The sequence below is a fragment of the Rhinatrema bivittatum genome, chromosome 9 (genome assembly GCF_901001135.1).
Source record: "Rhinatrema bivittatum chromosome 9, aRhiBiv1.1, whole genome shotgun sequence".
NCBI classification, from domain to species: domain Eukaryota; kingdom Metazoa; phylum Chordata; class Amphibia; order Gymnophiona; family Rhinatrematidae; genus Rhinatrema; species Rhinatrema bivittatum.
In genome coordinates, this window is record NC_042623.1 from 24,690,610 (window position 1) to 24,715,590 (window position 24,981).

Here is a 24,981-nt window from a genome sequence, read left to right on the forward strand (position 1 = left end):
CTGCTCCGGAGACCCGGAGTGCTCCCATATCTTGTATATTGGCTTTTTATATGCTTTCTGAGATTTACAATGACTTCTTATTGTTTAAAGAGAAAAAGCACATCTACAAGGCCCAGAATGCTCTGCGATAGGAGTTAGAAAACAAACCGACACACCAGAAGACCAGAGAAACTGTTTTTGTGTTCCTGAAGAAAAACCAGGCCAGCTTCCTCTATCCTAGGCCAGATTGAAACCAGAGATGGGCAGCCCCATGCCAGTCCACTGGGCCACCCACTTCCTGAGTAGAATTCATCAGGCTGGGCATGACTGTGACCCACTAATTAAGCTGTGTAAGCATCAGGGAATCCCAGGCAGCTGGAACCGTAAGGCTACACAAGAGGTGTCGCCTCAAGTGATGTAGCTGAATGAGTCCACTGGGTCAGCAGCCCTCGGTGATGGCCCGGAGTGTTGACAATTAATGAGGATGCTAAAATTCTTGATGTAGTTGAAATGGGTGTAACCTAACCTGTGTGCTGTCTAATTATATTTGCAGAGTTTAATCACACAAATTGATTTAATGCCAGCTTGCCTAATCAAGCCACCTCCTAGTCCCTGTCAGAAATACAAGAAGTAAATATAGAGCAGACTTCTCAAACCTTTCACTGTCAAACCAGCAAGAATGTATCCAGTTTCTACATAGATAGGTTTAAACCTAATCAGTGGGAAGTTGTAAAGCTAATCATATACAAAGTACAATTCATAAAAATACTTTGGGGTGGATTTTCAAAAGTTACGCACGCGCATCCATGTGCACGCGCTACCCGGCGCACACACACATGGACGCGTGATTTTGTAACATGTGCATGCTGGCGCACGCATGTTATAAAATGCCAGATCAGCACGTGCAAGGAGGGGTCAACTATTGCAATTATGAGTGGCAATGCATCGGGGCCTTCTCCAGTTCCCTCCCAGTCCGCTCCAATTAAGGAGTGGACTGGGAGGAAACTTCCCAACCCCCTAGCCTAACCTCCCTTCCCCTATCCTTCCCTCCCGCTATCCCTATCCTAGCCCCCCCCCCCCTCCCAATTTCATTAACTCACGTTTTGCTCCTGCCTCGGAGCAGGAGCAAGGATGCCGGCGAGCGATCCCCTGGCACAGCGGCAAATGGCTGCTATGCCGGGCGCCTCTAGTCCTGCCCCGCCCTGCCCCTGGACCTCCCCACCCAGCCCTTCGGACCGCCCCGTTTTCTAGCCCCGGGACTTACACGTGTCCCGGGGATTTACGCGTGTGGCCAGGCCCTTTGAAAACTGCCCGGCGAGCGTAAGGCCCAGCCACGGCGCGTAAACCCCGGGGCTAAAAAACAGGGCGGTCTGGAGGGCTGGGCGGGACGGTCCGGGGGCAGGGCCGGGGGGGGGCTATTTTTTTAAATCTACCCCATTATCTTCACATGGCAGAAAAAGAACAATGGTCCATCTAGTCTGCCCAGCAAGTTCCCTATGGTAGCAACTGCCGCTCCATATTGCTATTAAAAGACAGTAACTGCCCCTCCATGCAGTTTACCCAAGCCTTATATATTAACAAAGCAATATATTTACTGGGTGAGGAGCCTTCTTGAAAATTCAGTCAATGCTGCTTGACGTTCTTTGCTTTGGGACTTGGCTGTAGAGTTACTCCTATGCTATTTCCCTTTTGTCTGAGTATCAGTACCTCAGACTGTAAAAGTCGGGGCCCGTGTTTGTTGTCCTCTGACTTCAATTCCCATTTTTCACCCAAGCCATCAATGCAGAGAGCAATGTCAAAACGGAGAGCAGTTGCGTCCAGAATCAAGGCTTATTGGTTAAGGGTAGTCATCCCCATGCATTTTGTTAAGGGTGGCAAATACCACAGAGCAGGTTACCCCCATGCACCCTTTTCTTCATTTCCATCCTTCGGTCTTTAGGGATCCACAGTGTTTATCCCATGCCCCTTTGAATTCTTTGACTGTTTTTGTGTTCACCACCTCCTCCAGAAGGGCATTCCAGGCACCCACCACCCTCTCCCTGAAAAAAATATTTCCTGATATTGGTTTTGAGTCGTCCCCCCTGGAACTTCATTTCGTGACCACTAGTTCTACTGTTTCCTTTCCAACATGAAAGGTTCAAAGTATGTGAGTTTGGTACAGGCCAATGATAGGATAGCAGGAATCTCCATCAAAGAACGGATGTTTAAAATTGTAACCTTTGCAGATGATAGTTTGGTTCATCTTTCACAGCTGTTTGACTCCTTGGCTGTGTTGCTTGGAGAAATTTCTCAATATGGGACCTTTTCTGGCTTGAAACTTAATATGGGAAAGTTGGAAGTCTTAGCATCTTCCCAGTATGTAAATCTTTGTGGGGGAAAGTTTTCCATTAAGATGGGCAGCTGGGTCTTTAATATAATTAGGTAACGTCCTTACCTTGGATCTGGCACAATTATATGATTTAAATGTTCTTTCCTTACTGACGTATGAAGGAATTATTTTCCATTATTGCTGATGGGACGAATTAATATTTTTAAAATGATGCTATGGCCACATTAGTTTTATGTTTTACAGGTTCTGCCAATTTATCTGCAACAATGTGATATAAACAAGGGATATGCTTATGTTCTCTAAATTTCTTTGGTGGGGCAAGTGGGCCCAAATAGCTATTACTCAATTATTGGGTGGTTGAAAGGAAGGGGGTCTGGGGATACCTCACATTTGGGCCGATACAAGAAAGTCCGCGGGAGAGCGGGCAAACGCCTGCTCTCCCAGTGCGCGCACAGGCCACTCTCCATTCTGTATGCAAATTAGACCCGGCAGTAAAAACAGGTAAAAGGAGGCGCTAGGGATACTAGCGCATCCCTAGCGCCTCCTTTTGGACCGGAGCAGCGGCTGTTAGCGGGTTTGACAGCTGACGCTCAATTTTGCCGGCGTTGGATGTCGAGCCCGCTGACAGCCACGGGTTCGGAAACCGAATGCCAGCAAAATTGAGCGTCCGGTTTTCGACCCGCGGGCCGACTTCAATTCTTTTTTTTTTTTACTTTTGGTAACTTTCAGGACCTCCGACTTAATATCACCATGATATTAAGTTGGAGGGTGCACAGAAAAGCAGTTTTTACTGCTTTCTTGTGTACTTTCCCGGTGCCCGAAGAAATTAGCGCCTACCTTTGGGTAGGCGTTAATTTCTGAAAGTAAAATCTGCGGCTTGGCTGCACATTTTCCTTTCTGAATCGCGCGGGAATACCTAATAGGGCCATCAACATGCATTTGCATGTTGCGGGCACTATTAGGTTCGGGGGGGGGGGGGGGGGTTGGACGCGCATTTTTGGCCCCTTACTGAATAAGGGGTAACGCTAGCGCGTCGAAAACGCGCGTCCAATGGAGGGTACTGTATTGGCCCGACAGAGAGATACAATGTAGCTTGCATATTGTGACACTTAAGAGGCTGGCTTTTTGATACGTCGTTTTATGCTCCTAGAATTTGGGAGGCAGGTTGGGTGTCACAATTGGCACTTGTTTTTTTTACTCGCCAATAATTCCACTCTACCAGCAGGTCTGAGAAAACACTGCATTGTACTATCTCTTAGAAGGGCCTGGCAGTTTCTCTGTGGCAGGCTTTGGCATAGTTACCGGGAGTCTATTTTTTTACCCTTGCAGGGTAATGGGGATTTTTTTATCTGGGCCACAGTTCAAATCTTTTATTGATTGGGCATGGAAGGGACTATGTCATGTGGCGCAAATGGTGATTCTCGAAGGGCAATTAATTACGTCTCAAGAAATGGAAGTTCAGTTCTGGATGACCATGAGGCAGCATACATTCAATTAAGACATTATTAGCAGTTGCTATTAAGTGATTGTCTTACAGAAAATTTAAAGGTAAAAATTGAAGAATTCTTTCAAATTGGGGTGCAGAGGAGAATGAATATCTCTCACCTATATAAGGTGCTGTTGGATCTCCAAGATGTAACCGTGGTAGATTCACTGTTGGCAAAATGGAAGGCTGAGCTTCCGCTTCAGTTGCTGGGCAGCAGCTTTTATCTTCCTTTGTGTGGATCCCAGGGTTGGTTGAAATTATAAATTTCTGTGGAGAACATATTTGCCTCCAACTAGGCTGTTTAAAGCAGGTGTGTTGCAATCTGATGTGTGCCCTAAATGCTCATCTGCTAGGGGAACATTGGGTCATTACGTTTAGTCCTGTCCAGTGGTTCAAGATTTCTGGGGGAAAATTCAAAGATGCTTGGCATGGATTTTGAATAATTTCCTTTCTTTCACACTGGAAGGCGTGCTGTTTGACTGTAAAGAGGTGTTGGATACCACCGATAAAGGTGAATGCCTTTTTCTTAGAACGGCATGGTTGCTGGGGGAAAAGGCTGTGCTCTCTGTATGGTATGACAAAGAGGGTCCGGCTTATAGGGCCTGGAGAAACAGCTTACATGTTTTATTGCAAATGGAAAATATGGAATCTGTCCATTTTTTTTAAAGCAAATTGAGGTTCATATCAGTATGGGACAAATATCTACAATCACTTTCTCCCAAAGTCTGGTGCCGAATTATCCTTGACTATCCTCATTGGGATAGTTTTATTAACATGTAGGGGACCTAATTCTCATTGTAAAATAATGTGATTTCTTTCTCTGTTCCTTGCCTCAAATAAAATTCAAAACTCAGGACTTTGTGTGACCTCTCTATATCCTATTTGCGATATCAAACCATACGTTTCATGATCACTGGTGCGCAGGTGGGCACCCACATGGCCATGAGAGACAGTATCCCCATTTGTGAGTACAAGGTTGAGTATAACTCCCTCCCTCATGGTTTCTATTACCATTTGTTTGAGGAGATCCCCTTGCAGGGCATCCACTGTCTCTCTACATCTGGTAGATTCTGCAGAAGGGATTCTCCAATCTTCATCCAGCAGATTAAAATATCCAACAAGCAGCACTTCTCCCTTCTTTCCCACCTTTTAGATGTCTTCGACCAGATCTCTGTCTAGTTCTTCTGTCTGAGTCAGAGGCCTGTACATCACACCAGTAAACATGGAAGCACCATCTTCATTTTTTTTGGATGGCCCATAATGCTTCTTCTCTATCCCATGTCTCTTACAATTCAATTGCTTCGATATTGTTTTTATAAAAAAAATTGAATAACTCCCAAACCATAGTGCACACTTGCGATGGTGAATATATGAAACCACCAGTTCTCCACCTACATATATATATGTATTTGGGTTTGAATATATTCATTTAGAGCAGGCAAGACACTTTTGTTTAGTTAAAATCTGTTTTAAGGGGTTATTACATTTTTTGATATTTACATAATAATGGATATTGTTTTTGACATAAAGAGCTACTCCTCCCCCTTTTCTGTCTTCTCTGTCTTTTCTTATCAAGTTATAGCCAAGGATGGCCATATCCAAATCATGAAACTCAGTGAACCAGGTCTCTGTAACAGCAACTATGTCCAAGTCTGCTTCCACTATTAAGGCCTGCAGGTCTGGGATTTTATTGCCCAGACTGTGAGCATTGGTGGTCATAGCCTGCCGTTTCTCCCTAGAATTGCTGCTCTTCCCAGTCATCTTTTCTGCTATTCTAATCTGAATGATTTTGTTTTCTCCCCCCAATTCCTGTCTTGCAATTTCTTTGGCTACCTCCTGCCACCCCTGCCCTGATGATGTATACTCAGAATCTCTCACTTAGCATCCTCTTTCCGGCCAAGGACAAATGTAGACCATCCTTACAGTACAACCTTTTACTGCTCCATACATGGCCGCAGCCACCAATGCAACCAAAACCACTTGATTTATACCATGTTTTGAGCCAGACATTGAAGCTATCTATATGGCAGAGCCTTTCTTTCCCCTTTCCATGAACAAATAATACTTCTGAAAAGGCAATGGTCTTTGCCATTTGTCTAATCTCCCTAGGTTTTGGAAATCTTTCTACACTTCAAGCATACCATGTCTAGCAAGATCATGGGTCCCAGATGGTTGATAACATTGATACTAGAGTCTCTACTTTCTTCTGTAATTGTATTGGCTATCTGGTTGGTATTTCTACTGGCTAAGGATCCTGGAAGGCATTTCACTGTTGTGTCCCCCATCAAAATTATTTCCCAAATTGGTTCTTCTGATGTCCTAGTTTACCAGCAGAAGCAGCTTCCTTTTATGATCTTTGATAATGTTTAGGGGTTTCTGGGTACACTGGGTGACTACAGGCCTTTCAGACATCATCTCATTTTCCATTCCTGGAGCTTTTTCATTATCCAATGCAACTCTCATAGATACCAGCCTTTTTAAATTAACAAACACAGCTACTTAATACAGACTAGCAATATCAATAACTTGGAAAATGTTAGGAACACTGCCTGCGGGTCCCCCCGCGAGCAGGCACTCACCTTCCCCCCATGTTGCTGCCTTCTGCCAGACATGGCATGGACGCCACCGAAGTCGGGCCTTCCCATACGGCCAGAACCGCGGTCTCAATTTCCCCCTGCAGCCTGGAGGCCGCCATTGGGTCTCCTCTTCACCGCGGCTAGTGCCGCGGACGTTTAGCATCATCTTCACGGCACGGAGCCGCCACCGATGTCTTCTTTATCTTCGTGGCCGGAGGCCTCAAGCCCCGGCCTGGATTTGCGGCTGGAGTCGCCCTCGGGGTCTCCTGCAGCGGCTGGAGCCGCTGCCGTCTTCGGGGCCTGCCTCCAGGTCCAGCCCTGCCTCTACGTCGTAGACGTCGGTGCAGAACCGCTGTCCACGGTCCTGCACAGCCAGCTTCCTTCCTCCTAGGTGCGCGGCTGCGCCTCTCTTCAATATTTAAAGGGCCCACTGCTGGATATGTCTTGGGCTCTACCTTTGTGACTGTTTCCTGCTCCGCCCTATAAAAGGGCTGGTCTTGCCATTGTTCTTGGCCTTGCATCGGAGTGACTTCCCTCTGGAGGCTCCTGCCTGCCAGAGCTCCGTCAGGTCTTCTCTCTTCTTCGTGGAGCTCCTCGTCTCGTCTGCTTCGTACCATGTCTTTGTGTCATGTCTTCATTGCCTGAGGTCCCCGTCCAGGTGTCCTGGTGTCTCATCTCCTGGTGTATCGCTTCCTGGTGTTCCAGCCCTCCTTGGTGTTCGTTCTTGCTCCGGAGCCTTCTGTTCTGCCAGCCGTGGATCTCCAGGTGATGCAGCTTCATCTTGGGAGATTCCGGCAGTGGACTGGTGTCCTGTGCTCCTGAGCCATCTTGTCCTGCCAGCCTTTGTGGTGCTTCGGATGACATCTGGCTTCGTCGTCGGAGTCCCACCTCGGCTGCACTCGTCCCGCTCTCTTCGTGGTCCGTGACCAGCCCCCTGGGCTGTGTAGGGTGCGTAGTGGGACAGGGTAGTCCGCGACCAGCCCATTGGGTCCGCCCGTGAAGGTGGGCTGAATAGGGTGCTCTGAGAGACACTGCCAATGTCTACCCACCTAGCTTCTCGTCTCATCTGGACTTCGTCAAGTTCCTCGTCTTGCCTCTGATGCCGTTGCATCAGCCTTGGTGTCATGTCTTCAACAGCCCTGGTGTCATGTCTTCAATAGCCTTGGTGTCATGTCTTCGCTTGAACCCTCGTCTGTGATGCCGTCGCATCAACCTTGGTGTCATGTCTTCATGTCAAGGCCTCCATCTGCCCTCATCCTCAGGCCGGCCTGCTGCTCCATGCCGATCCAAGCGGCAGGTCCGAAAGGGCTCGGAACGGTTGGAGCACCGTTCTCCTACCAACATCATTTTGTTGTTGGCGCTGGGAGCTTGCAGGCCCGGCAGAGGGTAAGAATGTGTCTCTGCCATCCTGGGACACGTTGCCAACCCTCGGTTCGGTCCTGGATCCGTCTGGGGTCAGGCTGAGGCCCAAGGGCACACTAAAACACCCGCAATACAACAGAACACAACAGAAAAATAGAGATTTTAAAGCAGACAACACAGAAATGCAGAACAATAAATGTCAGCAAGAAAGCAATCTATATTATGGCTAATTTTAAATAACTGTCAACTTAACTGGCCACAAGGACAGGTAGCAGTGTGTGTTTCCACATGCAATGCACTGCAGTTCTGACTAAGGAAGTTCTTGATGACCCCTACAATGCACTATGAGTCACCAGACCCAGAGGAGAAAAGCCCAATACTTTTTTTAAAATAAAAAAACACAGCTACTTAATACAGACTATCAATATCAATAACTTGGAAAAAACTAGAGAGAGATTTCAAAGCAGTTAGCCTGTTTCTGTGCTTAAACCTCAGAGATGTGACCTGGAGATCTGACTACACTGAATGCTCTTTTGTGACCATGGCATGCACCATGAATATCCCTTCTGCTATTATGATGAATCTCCATCCACACCAGGCTCCACCGATTAAGTATTCAGCCTAGCAAATTGGGAAAAAAGGTGGAATAGATTCCTTCAAACTAATAAGTCCAATGAAAATCAACCAGGCAAGTTACCTCAGGAAGCCAAGTGGGTCTCTTATCTGGAAAGCTTTTCACACTTGCTGAAATATCACTGTAGAATTGGCATGGTTTTCCCAGTAATACAGTGTGGAGCCTTTTCTTTAATTGATAATTCTAGATTTCTGGAGCTGGGAACACTGCCAGATCTGGGACAAGTTTCTATAGTTTAAACATCATCATGAACACAAAACAAAAGGACTGTTGATGTTATGAGATTAGCTACAATAGCGAATGTGTGCTTACTGAAGTTTTCAGCATCACCCATTGATAACACTTGTGATGAGATTGTTGCTTTGCTGAGGGCACATTTCTTACCAAGGCCATCTGAAATCGTTCAGAGACTTCAGTTCAACAAGAGGGATCCAAGTCCTCACAAAAGTGTTGTAGCTTGCCTTGCTAAGCTTCACCACCTTACCAAATCCTGCAATTCTGGGGAGCATTAAAAAACTTAGATGCTACATCTGTCTTGTCTGTGGAGTCCACGATAAAGCCCTGCAACATTGTCTCCTCACTGAGGCTGACTTAACAGTCCCAGTCACACAAGGAAAAGGTCAACAAATGAGAGGAATGTGTTTAACTGTGCTGACAATGACCACCAATCAAATCTCCTATCCAATCAAAGGACAAAATCCTCACAAATGTGTTTCCACTGTGGTGGAAGCTAGCCACAAGATTCCTACTGAGTCAAAAAATGCTGAGTGTCAATTTATAAGAAGACAAAATATCAGTACTGTATTTATTTATGTATTTAACAATGTTTATATTCCGCCTATATCGAGACTTCATGCTAGGTGGATCACAGGCTAAAATACAACATAGGAAAAGCATATCCCAACAGTTTCAACCACATTAACACATAAAAATAGATACAACAATTGAGATTAAAATAATAATTCCCTTACCATCATCATTATGAGATTTTATCTACTTTCAGGAAGGTTATATGCTTGCTTAAGTAAGGGGGTTTTCAATTGCTTTCTATAAACCTTAATATTGTCACAGATCAAGCAAACTGGGCTGGGATTTCCCCCAGCAGGAGCAGAGCCAGACACTGGGGCAAGGTCGGAATGGGTCTTTGCCTATACCAGCTACCTCCCCCACAGATTGAGCCCTTGGGTTCTGGTGGCTGGCAGGACTTAGCTGGAACATGCCACAGGCGAGGCTGGAGACAGGGCTGGTACTGAGGGCAGGTAGAAGCTGGATACAGGCAGGGCTGGAGGCAAGGCTGGTACTGAGGGCAGGCAGGAGCTGGATACAGGCAGGGCTGGAGGCAGGGACTGGACTGGGCAGGCCAGGGCAAGGACTAGACTGGATAAGACAGGACTGGACAGGACAAGATAAGACAAGGACTGGACAGGGACAGGACTAGGACAAGTAACATTAAACAGGAAGGCCCAAACAGGGCACACGGCAGGGCTAGGTGAGCTTAGAAGGCCTGAAGTCCACAAGGCAGGAGAGGGAGGCCCAAGAGGCCACTGAACAAGGCAAGAAGGTCTCAGAGCAATGCAGGGAGGTCTGAAAGGCCACAAAGCAAGACAGGGAGGCCTGGAAGGCTGTAAGGCAAAGCAGGAGGCCAAGATAGATCACAAGGCAAGGCAGGAGGCTGAGATGGCTATAAGGCAGGAAAGCACGGCAAAGATGGTCAGGTCAAGGAGCTGGGGTGACTTGATGAAGAGGAAAGGAAGGAATGGACAGGCTGGGTTAAATAGGGCTGTAACTGCTGTGTCATGTGATCAGTGAGGAGGTGGCTAGAGCAGCTGTGAGGCTTGCTGATGACCTTTGCTGGTGAAGAGACTGCATAGCAGGTGGATCCATGACAAATATCATCAATGATATGCAAAAATTGTGGCACTGCATTCCATAGACTTGGCCCGATTTCAAAAAAGCCCTTGAACATGTTTTATGTAGTTGAACTGCCTTAACCACTGGGATAACCAGTCGATTTTTGTCTTATGATTGCACTGTGCAATTGGGAGAATACAATTCCAAGAAATTGGATAAATAGGAAGAACCACCCATCCTCATGACTTTGAGGAGTTCGAGCAATTTGAGAGATACATTAGTTAGTTTTCACTTAAAAGTCAAGATGCCTCAGTGCACTACCAAGGAAAGGTTTAGCTGTGGCGGATGTAGTGTTTGCTCGCAAGTATTACAACCTAAGGAATTTGTACACTCTAAGCTGCAAATTTTTACAGGGTCATTTTGATTGCTCTGCATCCGGCGTTGCATATGTTTTAATATGCCCTTGTGGTCTAATATATGTGGGACAGACCAAACATGTGATTAGGAGTTGTACCCTGGAACACAAGAGTTGTGTCCAGACGCAGAAACTTCAAGCCCCGTTGGTGCATGAAATATTTCCGCCACCCACAAACAAAGATGTCAAGGAAAAAAAAATAGCAAACAAAGCAAGCTATAAACAGACCACAAGTGATTCAATAGACGTTTTGGCAAATAAATGTAAAAATAGGTGTTGGAGGGTGAGGAAAGATAAGCATATAAAAATGGTGCCAGATCAATAGGAAAATATTGTTCCAAAGTTTATAATTATCTATCTCCTAATTCAAAACAAACTTTATTATTTAATCATAAAAATAATAATAAAAAAAACCTCCAAATAACAACTTTCTGAATGTCAAAAGGAATTCTTGTCTATTGCACTGATAAATGTCTCGCAGCACAGTTGGTCTCACAAATTATTTTAACGTGCCCCAAAGAGTTTGTACCTACTTCTTGTTTAGTTTTACTGTATATTTTTATTAAAATATGGGCTCTTTACTTTATTGGATGTTGCATCTAAGAGTAGTTGATAATTGTTCAGAAGTATGTGTTTCTGAATATAATGTTTATACTGCATATGCAACATCTAATATGTCATGTACCTTTGTATATTGTCATTTCCAAAGTGCTTGTTTACCATTACCATGATCGCAATAAAAGATTTTCAACTTAGAAGATTTTTTTTTTTTTTTTTGTATCTCACCTTCTAGGAGAGGTGGATCAGGAGAATTTATAAACCGATGCAGGGAGCTAAAGATTTGCAGAAGGTCAAAGTTCTGAATGGGTGAGACAAGGAGTCGTGGATGGAGACCCAACCAGAAGAATGGGCCCACAATGAAGAAGGACACACAGGCCTATGTTGAGTCCTGTCCACACATGCACTTGTCATAAGCCCCCGGTCAGTCGTCCTTGGGGTCTCCTGCAACCACTTCTCGTACCTAGTGAACTGTGGACGCCCATAGTCACAGATTTTATTGTGGACCTTCCTCCTTCAAGTGGCAATAATACTATTTGGGTCACCATGGATTGATTTTCGAAAATGGCTCACTTTGTGGCATTGCCTGGCCTCCCCTCGGCACCAGAGCTAGCTAATTTGTTCATCCGCTACGTATTCCATCTCCACGGTCTTCCTAGCCATAACCTCTCAGATCAGGGAGTACAATTCACCACCTGATTTTGGAAATCCCTCTGCAAAAAGTTTGACATCTCATTGGATCTCACTTCGGCTTACCATCCCCAAGCCAATGGTCAGTCGGAAAGAACAAACAGGACTTTAAAACAGTTTCTTCCAGCCTATGTAAATTCACGGCAGAACAATTGGTCTGACCTTCTGCCATGGGCAGAGTTTGCCTTAAATTCCCACCAGTCCGCATCCACCGGGTCATCACCCTTCCAGGTGGTTTATGGATGCCAACCGCTGCCTCCTCTCCCCCTCTCGCTATCAGTGCCATCCCCAGCGGCGCAGGCTACCGCACAGGAGTTGCATCGACTTTGGGACAACACTAAACAACTTCTTCAGCAAGCCGCCCAAAGATCAAAGAAATTCTACGATGCTCATCATCGAGAAGCTCCTCATTTTAACCCGGGAGACAAAGTGTGGCTCAGCACCCGGTTTATTCGACTTAAACTGCCTTCAGCCCGCTTCGCCCCCAGATACATTGGGCCTTTTCCCATGCTTCGCCGGTTGGGCCCAGTTACCTACAGCCTTCAACTGCCCTCGTCTCTTAAAATCCACAATGCCTTTCATATATCACTACTAAAACCTCTGGTACTGTCTGACATCTCCAAAAAACCACCTGAGCTCCAACCTCTGTCATTGTAGGTGGAAGTCACCTTTCAAGTACAAGATGTCTGTCATGGACCCTGCCCGCGGGTCCCCCCGCGAGCAGGCACTGCTCACCTTCTCCCCGTTGTTGCTTTCTTCACCCGACGTGGCATGGACGCCGCCGACGTCAGGCCTTCCCGCGCGGCTGGAGCCGCAGACTTTGTTGCTCTTCGTGGCCCGGAGGCTGCCCGTGTCGCCTGCCTTCATTGTGGCCCGAGCTGCGGACTTTCTCCCTCATGCGGCACGGTGCTGCTGCCGATGTCTATCACCAACCCCAGGCTCGATTGGCGGCTGGAGTTGCCCCGGGGGCCTACTGCAGCGGCTGCAGTCACTGCCGTCTTCGGGCCTGCCTTCAGGCCCAGCCCTGCTGCTACGTAGGGATGTCGACGCTGTGCAGGCCGCTGTCCGCGGTCCTGCACAAGCTCCTGCTCCTTCCCTCTAGGCGCGCCTCTTCACAGAATTTAAAGGGCCAGCCACAGGAAGTGTGGCTGACCCCACCTATGGACTGATTTCCTGCCTAGCCCTATAAAAGGGCTGTCTTCACAGTACATATTTGCCTTGCATCGGAGTTACTTCACTCTGGAGGCTCCTGCCTGCCAGAGCTCCGTCAGGTCTTCTTCGTGGAGCTCCTCTTCATTTCGTCTTTTCATGTCAAGTCATGTTCATGCCTGAGGTCCCCGTCCAGGTGTCCTGGTGTCTCGTCTTGATCTTCTGCTTTCTGATGTCTCAGGTTCCTTGATGTTCTGCCCTTCTTGGTGTTTGCTTCAGCGCTCCTGAGCCTTCTGGTCCTGTCAGGCCCGACTCCCTCGGATGACGTCTTTCCCAAGCGTGGAGTGGCCGGCAGGTGGACTGGTGTGCTGTGCTCCTGAGCCATCATGTCCTGCCAGCCTTTGTGGTGCTTCGGGTGACATCTGGCTTCGTCGTCGGAGTCCCACTTCGACTGGATTCTTCCCTGCGCTTGTCCTGTTCTCAGCGTGGTCCATGACCAGCCTCCTCGGGCTGTGTAGGGCGCGCAGTAGGACAGAGTGGTCCGTGACCAGTCCCATGGGTGGACTGAGTAGGGCGCCCTGAAAGACAGTGCCAATGTCCTTCCGCCCAGCTGTCGTCTCGTCTGGACTTCGTCAAGTTCCTCGTCTCGTCCCGGATGCTGTTGCATCAGTCTTGGTATCATGTCAACGTCTTGTTCCTGATGTCGTCGCATCAACCCTGGTCCGAGATGCTGTCGCATCGACCATTGGTCCGTGATGTCTTCGCATCAGCCTTGGTGTCATGTCTTCAGCTACCTTGGTGTCATGTCCTGTGCCAGCCCTCGTCTCTGATGCCATCCGCATCAGCCTTGGTGTCATGTCTTCGTCTGTGATGCCGTTGCATCATCCCTGGTGTTATGTCTTCGGTCAAGGCCCGTCTGCCCTCGACCTCAGGCCAGGCCTGCTGCTCCATGCCGATCGAAGTGGCAGGTCCAAAAGGGCTCGGAATGGTCGGAGGACCATTCACATTCCAACATCATCATGTTGTTGGCCTTGGGAGCTTGCAGGCCTGGCAGAGGGTAAGACCATCAGCCATGCTGGAACACGCCGTCAACCCTCAGTTCGGTCCTGGCTCCGTCTGGGGTTGGGCTGAGGCCCAAGGGCACACGAAAACACCCATTCATGTAACAATGTCTTGGACGTCAGGAAGCGTGGAAAGAGGTGGAAGAATCTCCTCTCATGGGAGGGCTTTGGGCCTGAAGAAAACAGTTGGAAGCCTGTGGCCAACATCCTTGACAAGGATCTAATCAGGCAGTTCCAAGCCACACATCCTAGAAAACACAAACCCCCAGGGGGAGCCTTAAGAGAGGGGGTACTGTTATGACCGTTGGTCACAGACAGCTGCGACCGCTCTTACTCACTTCATGTGCTGCCACCCTCTCTTCCTTGGGTGAACTCGCGGCTGTGGCTTCCCGCTTCCGACGCACGTTGCCCTGTTCCGGGACCCCACATGGAGGCAGGGACGCCACTGACCTCCATGTCTCCTTAGGGCCTTCTTAGGCGCACGCACTACATGGCCCTCCTTTAAGTACGCTAGGGCGGGAATCTCAGGGGCGTCTCCTCCTGATGACATCACTAGCCCTGGACTCTTAAGCACCACCACGGCCTGGCTCTAATCAACTTGGCAACGAGTTCCTTCATTGCTGATTCCTGCTGATATCTCCTCAGACCATGGTTCCTGTATCCTGCACTTCCTGGCATGAGACACTCTTCGGGTACCCGCTCCTCGGGGGCTCATTCCTGTCTCAGGCTATCCGCTCCTCGGAGGGCCCTGCACCTCAAATACTTGCTTTTACTACTGTGCTTCGTGGAGACTCAGCGTTGGTATACCCGGCTCCATGGGCCATTGCCTTACTACTCTGCTTTGTGGAGACTCAGCGTAGGTGTACCCCGCTCTGCAGGCCATTGCCATTACTACTCTACTTCGTGGAGACTCAGCATAGGTGTACCCTGCTCTGTGGGCCATTGCCTTTACGTCAGTGACTGTGTTGCGCCTCCCCGCTCCTTGGGGCAGCGCCCTGGGTTCTTCAGTAAGTATGCCATGCTGCCTGCTCCTCGGGACAGCGCCTCGAGTACTTCAGTGACTGTGCCTTGCTTCCCCGCTCCTCGGGGTAGCACTTTGCAAACTTCAGTGACTGTTCCTCGCTTCTCTCCTCCTCTGAGCAGTGCCTTGTGTACTTCAGTAACTATGCCACGCTCCCTGCTCCTCAGACAGCATCCTGCTTCAACTGCAGAGATTGTGCTCGCACTTCCCCGCTCCTCGGGGTAGTGCCCATGTGCATTGCCAGAGACCCCTGGGGCTTCCCCACTCCTTGGGTAAGGCTATGTCATTCCTCCCGTGCTGACTCACCCTGTGGCTCCGCCCTTGGGGTTGTTCCCTCACCACTCCTTCCTTACCTTGCCTCGGGGCCTGCTCTACATTTCACCACAGGGAGCTCCTACTCTGGCATTTGAATCCACACCCCAGTCTCCTGCTCTCTCTCTGTATTCCCTGGGCTGGGTCACCTGCTACTACAGACCTCGCCTCCCGATGGTGAGTCTCAGTGGGGCTCCTCCCCGTGGGCGGTACCAACTCTCACCTCGGGCCATGGGTCCACTAACTCATGAATCCTAACATGAGGGAGGGTGTGATACTCGACCTAGTGCTCACAAATGGGGATAATGTCTCTAATGTCCACGTAGGTGCCCACCTGAGCACCAGTGGTTATCAGACAATATGGTTTGATATTGTAAATAAGATATAGAGAAGTCACACGAAGACCTAAATTTTGAATTTCAAAAATATAGACTTTATCAAAATGGGGATGTTCCTGGATGAAAAACTAGAGGACTGGGAGAATATGGGCGAGGTGGAACAAAGTGGGCCAAATTAAAAAGATGTTATGGTCGTGGACCCTTGGGCCAGTTGGGACAGTGGATGATATGCTATGGAAGACCACAGCCGGGAGGCGGCACGGAAGAGACTCAGAAGAGACTTCACCACTGGAATTCCGAGGTCCCCCTGGGAGGAGCCCATAGGGACCCGGACCTCTTGGACTTAGGTGGGACCCTATGCGACCAAGGATCCAGGCAGCAGCCAGAGAGATGGATGAGGGCTGGGCCTAGGTAGCCGAAGAGTCTTCACCCTTGGAAGCCCGTGGCTCCCCCGGGAGGAGCCCGTGAGAGCTCAAGCCACTGGGACTTAGGAGAATCCTCTGGGCCAGCAAGTACCGGATACCTGAGGTGAAGACGAAGCCAAAGACAGAGTCCAGGAACCAAGCCGGGTCAGAAGCCAGGAGTCGGAGATCCAAACCAAAGACAGGGATGAAGCAGAGGATGGATTCGTGGATGGAGCCGGGTCGGAAGCCAGAGGTCAGAAGTCAATACCAAAGCAGGAACAGAAGCTGAAGACGAAGTCGTGGGACGGAGCTGGGTCGGAAGCCAGATGTCAGACGTTGATACCAAAACCAAGGGGCGGAGGCTGAAGACAAGTCGGAAGACAAAGCCAGGTCAAGCCAGGAGACAGTAGAGACAATATCAGATCCAAGGCTGCAACTAGAGACTCTGAACACGGAGGGAACCTCGTTGCAAGGCAAAGGCTGATCAAGCTGCAGGGTTTAAATATCCTGCTGCGTGTGACGTCACCCGGAGGCCCTCCTATGATTTTCCTGCGCTGGCCCCTTTATGGGTCAAGCCCCCGCGCGCGCGTGCGCCTAGGGGGCAGGGCCCAGCGCGTCGGGTCGGCAGCATCTCCCTGCTCGAGGGAGAGCCGAGGCAGGCAAAGGATTAGGCCTACGCAGCCAAGGAGCGCTCCATACGGGCCGGGCCGGCCCCGAGGTAGGAGGAGGGACCGGGGCACGGCCTGGTCCCATAACAAAAGAGCACTTACAAAAGTAACAAATCTATTTTTTAGAAAAGTAAACAAAAGTAAGAGGAAAAAGAAACCAATATGGTTTTCAAAGGAGGTGGCTGTAAGAAGATAATTTTAGGCAGCTTAGCTAGATCCCCAGAAGAATTTGTGATGAATTAGAACAGGTTCTAATGATTGATGATTATTGCATATAAGTTGATTGCGGGGGTTGTATAAAGGCATGACACTATCACATCATTCCTGAGACTCTCTGGCACCAGAGAGCTGAAAAAGAGTTAAGATAACCTCAAAAGACATCTGGTGTTTCTTAACACCTGGGAAGATCAAAGACAAAGATATTTGGTATTTTTTTAACAACTGGGAAGATCAAAGACTAGTATTGAAATACCTTCTTAGTTATAAATCTTTTGTTAAAGTGCAAATTGAAACACCTAACTTGCAAAGAGCTATATAAGGAATAGAATTTGCCCATTTTATTTGGATGATCTGAAAGGAGCAAATAGCGAAACAGCTGGTTCCTTTTGGGGTCCCCAAGCTCGCAGTCTTCCAATTTTTTTCAAGGACACTGTCTTGTAGAGGGAAGACATATAAGGGAAGTGTTCTTTGTATAATAGAGCCCGTTCTCCCTCCATCCCTCCCCCCTGCCCCCCCTAGTTCCCCCTCCTCCCTTCTCCGTCTCTCCCCCTCCCTTCTCCCTTCTCCTTTCCCCCCGTTTTACTAGCCCCTCCCTCCCCTCCCCCCCCTGCCTCACCCCTTCTCCCTCCTCTCCTACCCTTACCCAGCCCCCCTGGGCCCTCACTTACTGTATTTTATATATTCCCCCCCATTTTCTTTCTCATTATACCCCATATATTGTGCAGTAATCCTCATATACTATTTATTATTCATTGTTAGTCCTGTACCTTATACCTCATGTATATTATTTCATGTTATTCATGTACTGTATACCTCGCATATTAGTTACCCCCCTGTTTACTAGTTATTATCACTTACCACCCTGTACAATATGTCCCTTTTACCTTATTCCTTGTTATTTTGTTCCACCTTTACTCCTCTGTTCACCCCCCTTGTTTTTTGTATTTCATTAAGTTCTCTGTAAACCAATATGATGTACCCACAAATACGGTATAGAAAAGCCTTTAAATAAATAAATAAATAAATAAATAAATATTTCTGCTCCATTCCTATTTACCTGTGTTACTGTATTCATTTTTGATATTACTTATCTTTGCTGATTTATTATCCATATATTTATAACATTTACGGGCTGATACAGTACAGTGCGCTCCGATGGAGCGCACTGTTAGCTGGCATTTGGATACAGTACAGTGCGCTATTACCCCTTATTCAGTAAGGGGTAATAGCGCGTCCAAAACGTGCGTCCAATCCCCCCGAACCTAATAGCGCTCACAACATGCAAATGCATGTTGATGGCCCTATTAGGTATTCCCGCGCGATTCAGAAAGCAAAATGTGCAGCCAAGCCGCACATTTTGCTTTCAGAAATTAGCGCCTACCCAAAGGTAGGCGCTAATTTCTCCGGGCACCGGGAAAGTGCACAGAAAAGCAGTAAAAACTGCTTTTCTGTGCACCCTCTGACTTAATATCATGGCGATATTAAGTCGGAGGTCCTGAAAGTTTAAAAAAGTAAAAAATTAAAAAAAAAAAATTAAAATTAAAATGGGCCCATGGCTGTCGGGTCGAGAACCGATGCCAGCAAAATTGAGCGTCGGCTGGCAAACCCGCTGACAGCCGCCGCTTCCGTCATAAAAGAGGTGCTTGGGGCGCGCAAGTGTCCCTAGCGCCTCTTTTTACCGCCGGGCCTAATTTAAATAAATTAAGATACTATATCGCGCTCTCCCGCGTTTTTACTGTTTTGGCCCGTTAGTAAACTAAGTTTCGCTTAGCAGATTGCATGTAGTGTTTTATGACACAGTGGCTGAAAAACTAAAGACAGTCTTACAATCTATCATTTTTTCTAAGTTAGACTACTGTAACGCCCTTTTTCTCGGCCTCCCCTCAACTTATACCAAACCTTTGCAACTCCTACAAAACGCCTCTGCTCGTATCCTCACAAACTCCAGAAAAAGAGACCACATCACTCCCACCCTCTTTGAATTACACTGGCTACCAATCAAATCACGAATCCTTTACAAAACCCTTTCCCTCATCCACAAAAGCATCATACATGAAAACCATCACTGGCTTAATCCGCCCCTCATGAAACGTACCTCCACACGCCCAACCCGCACCTCACAGCAAGGTCTGCTACGCCTTCCCCCCATCAAATCCACCAAACTTACCTCCACCACCAAGAGGGCCTTTTCCCTAGCTGGCCCCACACTCTGGAACTCCATGCCTCCAGATTTGCGTACCGAAACCTCCACTCCAAAGTTAAAAAAACCCCTGAAAACATGGTTGTTTCGACAGGCCTTCCCGTCCAACACCAATCCCCACTGAAGACAAATCGCCTAATACAACCTTCCCGGTAAATGTCACAGCTTATGCACCCCCCTCTAGACCCCAAAAACTTTATTTATTTATTTATTTATTTATTTATTTATTTAACAGTTTTATATACCGACCTTCATAGTAAATAACCATATCGGATCGGTTTACATTTAACAAGGGGTATAACTGGAGTAACAATTCAAGTGAACGAAGATAACAATAGGTAGGAATAAGTCAAAGTTACAATCAACAGGGGAGGAGAACTTGGAAGCTTGCAACAAGCTGGAAGGAAGATAAGGCAGGAAGAAATTATAACGAATTACAACGTATTACCAAAGAGCGTACGGGTTAAAGCTTAAAAGGTGCTTTAACCTGGAAGTTTAACCTAGAAGTTTCAGAGTCCATTGTTCATGAGTATAAATGCCAGACTGGGTTAGATTGAAGGACAACTAGTGAAAGACTGGTGGATCGGCGAAGGCTTGGTGAAAGAGCCAGGTTTTAAGTCTTTTTCTGAAAGTTAAAAGGCATGGCTCTAATCTGAGATTTGATGGGATGCTATTCCAGATAGATGGACTTTAATAGTCTCCTCCTCCCCCTATTCATCACCTTCTGCCTCCTAGCTCCTTCTCTACCCCCCTCTAATCAACATCTCCTTTTCTCCTAGTTCCACTCCCCCACCTATTAATTATCTCCTTCTTGTCCTCAACCCCATGTATATATTTTTTGCATACATTTTGTACAGATAATGTCTTTAACCTTCTCTTATTTCTCGTTTATCTCACTGTAATCATACACCTGTACATAAGTTACCTTTCTATTATTAAACTTGGTTCCTTGTAAAGGCTACGCCCGACAGCACTCTGTCAGATTTTCAAGTTATATGTAAACCGATACGATGTGCAAACGGATGTCGGTATATAAAAATGCAAATAAATAAAAATAAGACCCTGGTGAAGAACTATTGCTGGTTGAGAAGACCATAGATGGGGATGGGATAGACGAAACTCTGTTTACAGAAGAGAATGTAAGGAAAGAGCTAGGAAAACTGAAAGTAGACAAGGCCAAGGGGCTGGATGAGGTACATCCCAGAATACTGAGGGAGCTCAGAGATGTGCTGGCGGGTCTGCTCAAAAACCTGTTCAATAGATCCCTAGAAACAGGAATGGTGCTGTGTCACTGGAGAAGGGCTACATAAGAACGTAAGATATGCATACTGGGTCAGAGCGAGGGTCCATCAAGCCCAGCATCCTGTTTCCAACAGAGGCCAATCCAAGCCACAAGAACCTGGCAATTACCCAAACATTAAATAGATCCCATGCCACTAATGCCGGCAACAAGCAGTGGCTATTCCCTATTGATTAATAGCACTTTATGGACTTCTCCTCCAGGAACTTATCCAAACCTTTTTTAAACCCAGATACACTAACTGCCTTAACTTCTGTAGTGGTACCGCTTCACAATAGTGGTAGCAGAGAGGAGGCTGGAAACTACAGGCCGGTTAGCCTAACATCGGTGGTGGGAAAATTAATGGAGACTCTGCTGAAGGAAACTGGGTTTAAAAAAAGGTTTGGTTAAGTTCCTAGAAGATAAATCCATTCATAATAGGCACTACCGGCCCTCGAAAAGCCTTTACTGCCTTGTGCTTAACCATCCACCCAAAAAAGCAGTGAGGCTTCATAAAGCACGACCAAGTATTTTAGACCAAGAACAAGGCTGGTCTGGCAGAGCTCACCGTGGTCATTGTCCCCCACAAGTTACACAGAACGAAGCACCCTTGCCTGGTGAACCTGATCACAGATCTGCTGTACTTAAACCTTTCAGGACTGCACATCACACCCCAGCAAGAAGCAGTGTTAGCTAAAGGGCCGTCTTTTGTGCAACTTCAGCTGCGCGATGATTATTCAAGCGCTTAAGCTAAGCCATTTTTATTTGCAAAAAAAAAAAAAAAAATCTAAAAAATAATGTCATTCAGAACAGAGCGATGGTTAAGAACAAGGCAATGAAGGCTTTTGAGGGTCAGTAGTGCCTGCTATTGTGAATGGTCATTATACATAAGAGGATTATTGTTGTGTATCAAATACCATTTATTAACACAGGTGGGGGACCTTGTATTGATTGCTTTGGGCCTTTGCTCTTCACATTTAAACACATTAGTACATTTTACAGTGGGCAGTTTCCCAATTAAAAAAAAAAAAATATTCTCCATGGCTTGAACCATGTTTACCATTTCGGTGTATAAGTTTCTGGTAGAAAATCAGGTCAGCCATCACCTATGCAACTGTATGTTCTTATGTGTCAGAAGATCATTTTACTAACTCATAGAAATCCCCTTAATCAGAAACCCGTGGTGCGGGTAAGAAATACGCATAACTACCTGGATATCCAACGACACTTACCCAGATAAAAGTACTGTTGAGCATAGCTGTATACAGTTATCATACAGCCAGAATTACTTGTGTAACTTTGGCCAGCCTCTTTTTATCTGGCGACGTTTAGCGTGTGTAAGGATTTGCCCGGATAAAATGTAGCTAGTCCGGGAGGGAGGAGGAAGGGGCAGAAGCTGAAACCGCAAGACCTGTCCAACTTATTTCTAAAACTTAGCCAGAAAAGCCTTTTCAATATCGACTTCATAGCTATTATGTTAGGACTGGCAGTTCTGACCCTGGAGACCCTGGTTTGATTACTCTTTATCTTCCACTCACTGGGTGACCTTGAGTGTGTCACATTGCATTCCTGTGTAAATTCTTTGGGGTAGGGGAGATTGCAAGCATTCGTCTTGTACAGTGCTCTGTACACTGATGTTGCAACAAAAACACTACTATGTTGCTGTGGTGTTTTGTGGCACACGTGATCGCAGCCTGAGGAAATGTCAGCTGTATTTTTAAAGGACAAAAGAAGTTAACCACAAAAAAAAAACCAGCAGAATAAATGCAATCTCAACTGAAATAATTAAAGAGCCAGCTGCTCATTAAAGACACTTTGGAAAAATAAAAACCTTTTGCTGTGCATGACTGGCTCCTCTGGCTACTCAGCCGAAACTAGGAGAAGGAAATGCCTTTATACAAGTAGGATTGTCACCTCCTTTGGGCCAGCCTGAAAAGCTGATCCAGTTCTGGTTTTACAACATTGCATGTATGGACTTGTAGTTCTGATCAGTACCAGAACTAGCTTTTTCTTTACCTGAGGTTAGGGTTGCCAACTGGCTCCAGATTTCCCAGACAGGTTGATCTAGTCCTGGTGTTACCCCACTGCATGCATTATAATTATGTATTAGCAGCAGCAGCACAGAGCTACAGCACAGCTCTTCCTCCTGTGGTGGCTGCGGCTTCAACATCTCATCCCCTCTCCCTTCCACTGACCAGAAGCACCCATTCACCCCTATCTCCCCCCACCCTCTGACCAGCAAACCTCTTTCTTTTCCCTCCTCTGCCCTACATATCCATTCCCTTTCTTCCTACTCTCTGACTAATATTTCCCTCCTCCTCTCCTCTTCTGCCCAGCAGCATCCATTCCCCCCCCCCCCTCTCTCCCTCACCTTTCATTGACTGCTCAGGCACAGGATGTGTGCCTTTTACCTATCCAGCAGTGAACTCCTACACGCATCTGATTCCTGTGAGAGGGCCCTGTTCTCTCTCTCCCCTCCTCTCTGCCTTGGTGGCTCCTGATCCTCATCTCCAGACCCATCTCCATTAATCCTTGTAGTACTCATTCCTACTCTTAGTGGTTGGTCACAGAGCTCCCAAGTATCAACTTCAGTTCGCTGGTGATCAAGCCCCCTCCCCAGAAAATTACCCTCCTCGGCAACTCTCCCCTGCACAATGCACAGCTCCTCTGATTCCTTCACTCTTTTGCCCTTCCATATCCCCTCGCTCATTCATTAGTAGCAGAGGCGGTGGGGGCCTGGGATGCCAGCACAATAAGCAGGAGGTCAACACACCCAGAAGTAGTGGAGCTGACAGGCATTCACTCCAGATCTCTTTGACCTTGGCTGTTCTCCCTCACGGCCTCCTCAATTGTGCTGAGAAACCACATGTGGCTGCCCTCATCTCGGGGTAAACAACTCCAACACTCTCTGTTCTGCTCCACTTGCAAGGGAAAACCAGAAACGATTTGCACTGCTGGCTCTGCTCTACTTCCATGGGTCCTCCCCCCCCCCAAAAAAAATAAAGGTGGCAGAATGCCAGATATCAAGCCCTGGGTAATGGACACAAAAAGGAGTTGAATTACCACAGTTTTGAACCTTGTGAGCAGTGATGCCAACCAGGGGCAGCAGAATGCCTTTTTTGGTTGGGAGGGGCCAAGCAAGCTCCGCCCTTCCTCAATGCCCAACTCTGCCCCACACTCTGCCCACTTTCCTACTGCCAATTTTTTTCATTTACAATTATTCTATCTTACACGTATTCTCCACATAAATCATAGAGAACAATTATTCATTCCCAGGCCATTAAATGCTTCATGCTAGAAAACCAGGCAGTGATTAAGGAGAAAACGACAAAAAACGCATCACTAAGGAGGGACACTGAGGGGATAAGGGAGGGAGGAGATGGAGGTGGGATTGGGGGTTTCTTCCTTCTCCACCCCATCCCAATCTTCCCCTTTCCCCTCCTCTCCTTCATCCCACTTTCCCTCCTTCTTTCATCCCCATCCTCAGTACTGCCTTGCTTCCTACCCCTCCTCCATCCTACTCCTGACCCGTCTCTCCTCCCTCCTTTCCTTATTCTCCTTGAATGCCCCATCCTCTCCCCCTCTCCCTCCATCCTTATCTCTCTACCCCTCTTGCTTATGATTCCTTCTTCATTTTCCTCCTCTGTGGTCTCCTCTCTTCCTATTCCCAGATCCCTTCCCCTCATTCCTTTCCCACGCCAATCGCCGTAATCCCATTTTCTTCTAATAAACAACCAAATAAATGAAATGGACAAGGAGACTTTATTTTTATAAAGTTAAAAAAAATACACGATTTAAATTGCAAATATATGAAAATGCGCCATATAATTGACGCAGAATCTTGAAAATTTTGCCGCCGAAAACTGCGGCTTACTCACGGTGGAGGTTACTTTCGCTGCGAGAGTTGGCACGTAAAGGCCCTCTATGCGGCTAGACTGACTCCTGCAGTGATCTGTGTTGCCTCTGGACCTGTCTCCCCTTGCCGATACCACCAGCGACCACCGCCAGACCTGCTTCCTTTATTGCATTTCTATGCTGCATTATCTCATCCTTCGATGCGGCTTACAATCAACGTACATAAATCTTAAAAATCAAAGGAAGTGGAGGGGAAAGAGGGAGGACTATGCGATGCGGATGGAGGAGGGAAGGTTGGGATGGAGAAGGAAGGAAGCCACAACCCTCCAATCACACCTCCATCCCCTCTTTCCTCTATCTCCTCTTCCAAAGCCCCTTTCATCCCTCTTTCATTTCCCCCCCCCCCCACTCTGTCCTTCCCTCCCTGTAAAACCCCTAGTTCACTCCCTCCCTTCCCTTATCCCCAGTTCCGGTGTTCCCTCTAAGCTGTGCGTGCGCGAACACGGCTCGGGAAGGCCGCGCACATGGTACAAAGTTTAGCACACAGAGTTTTTAATCCTAGATTTTTCCAAAAACTAGGCAAATTATTAGGCAT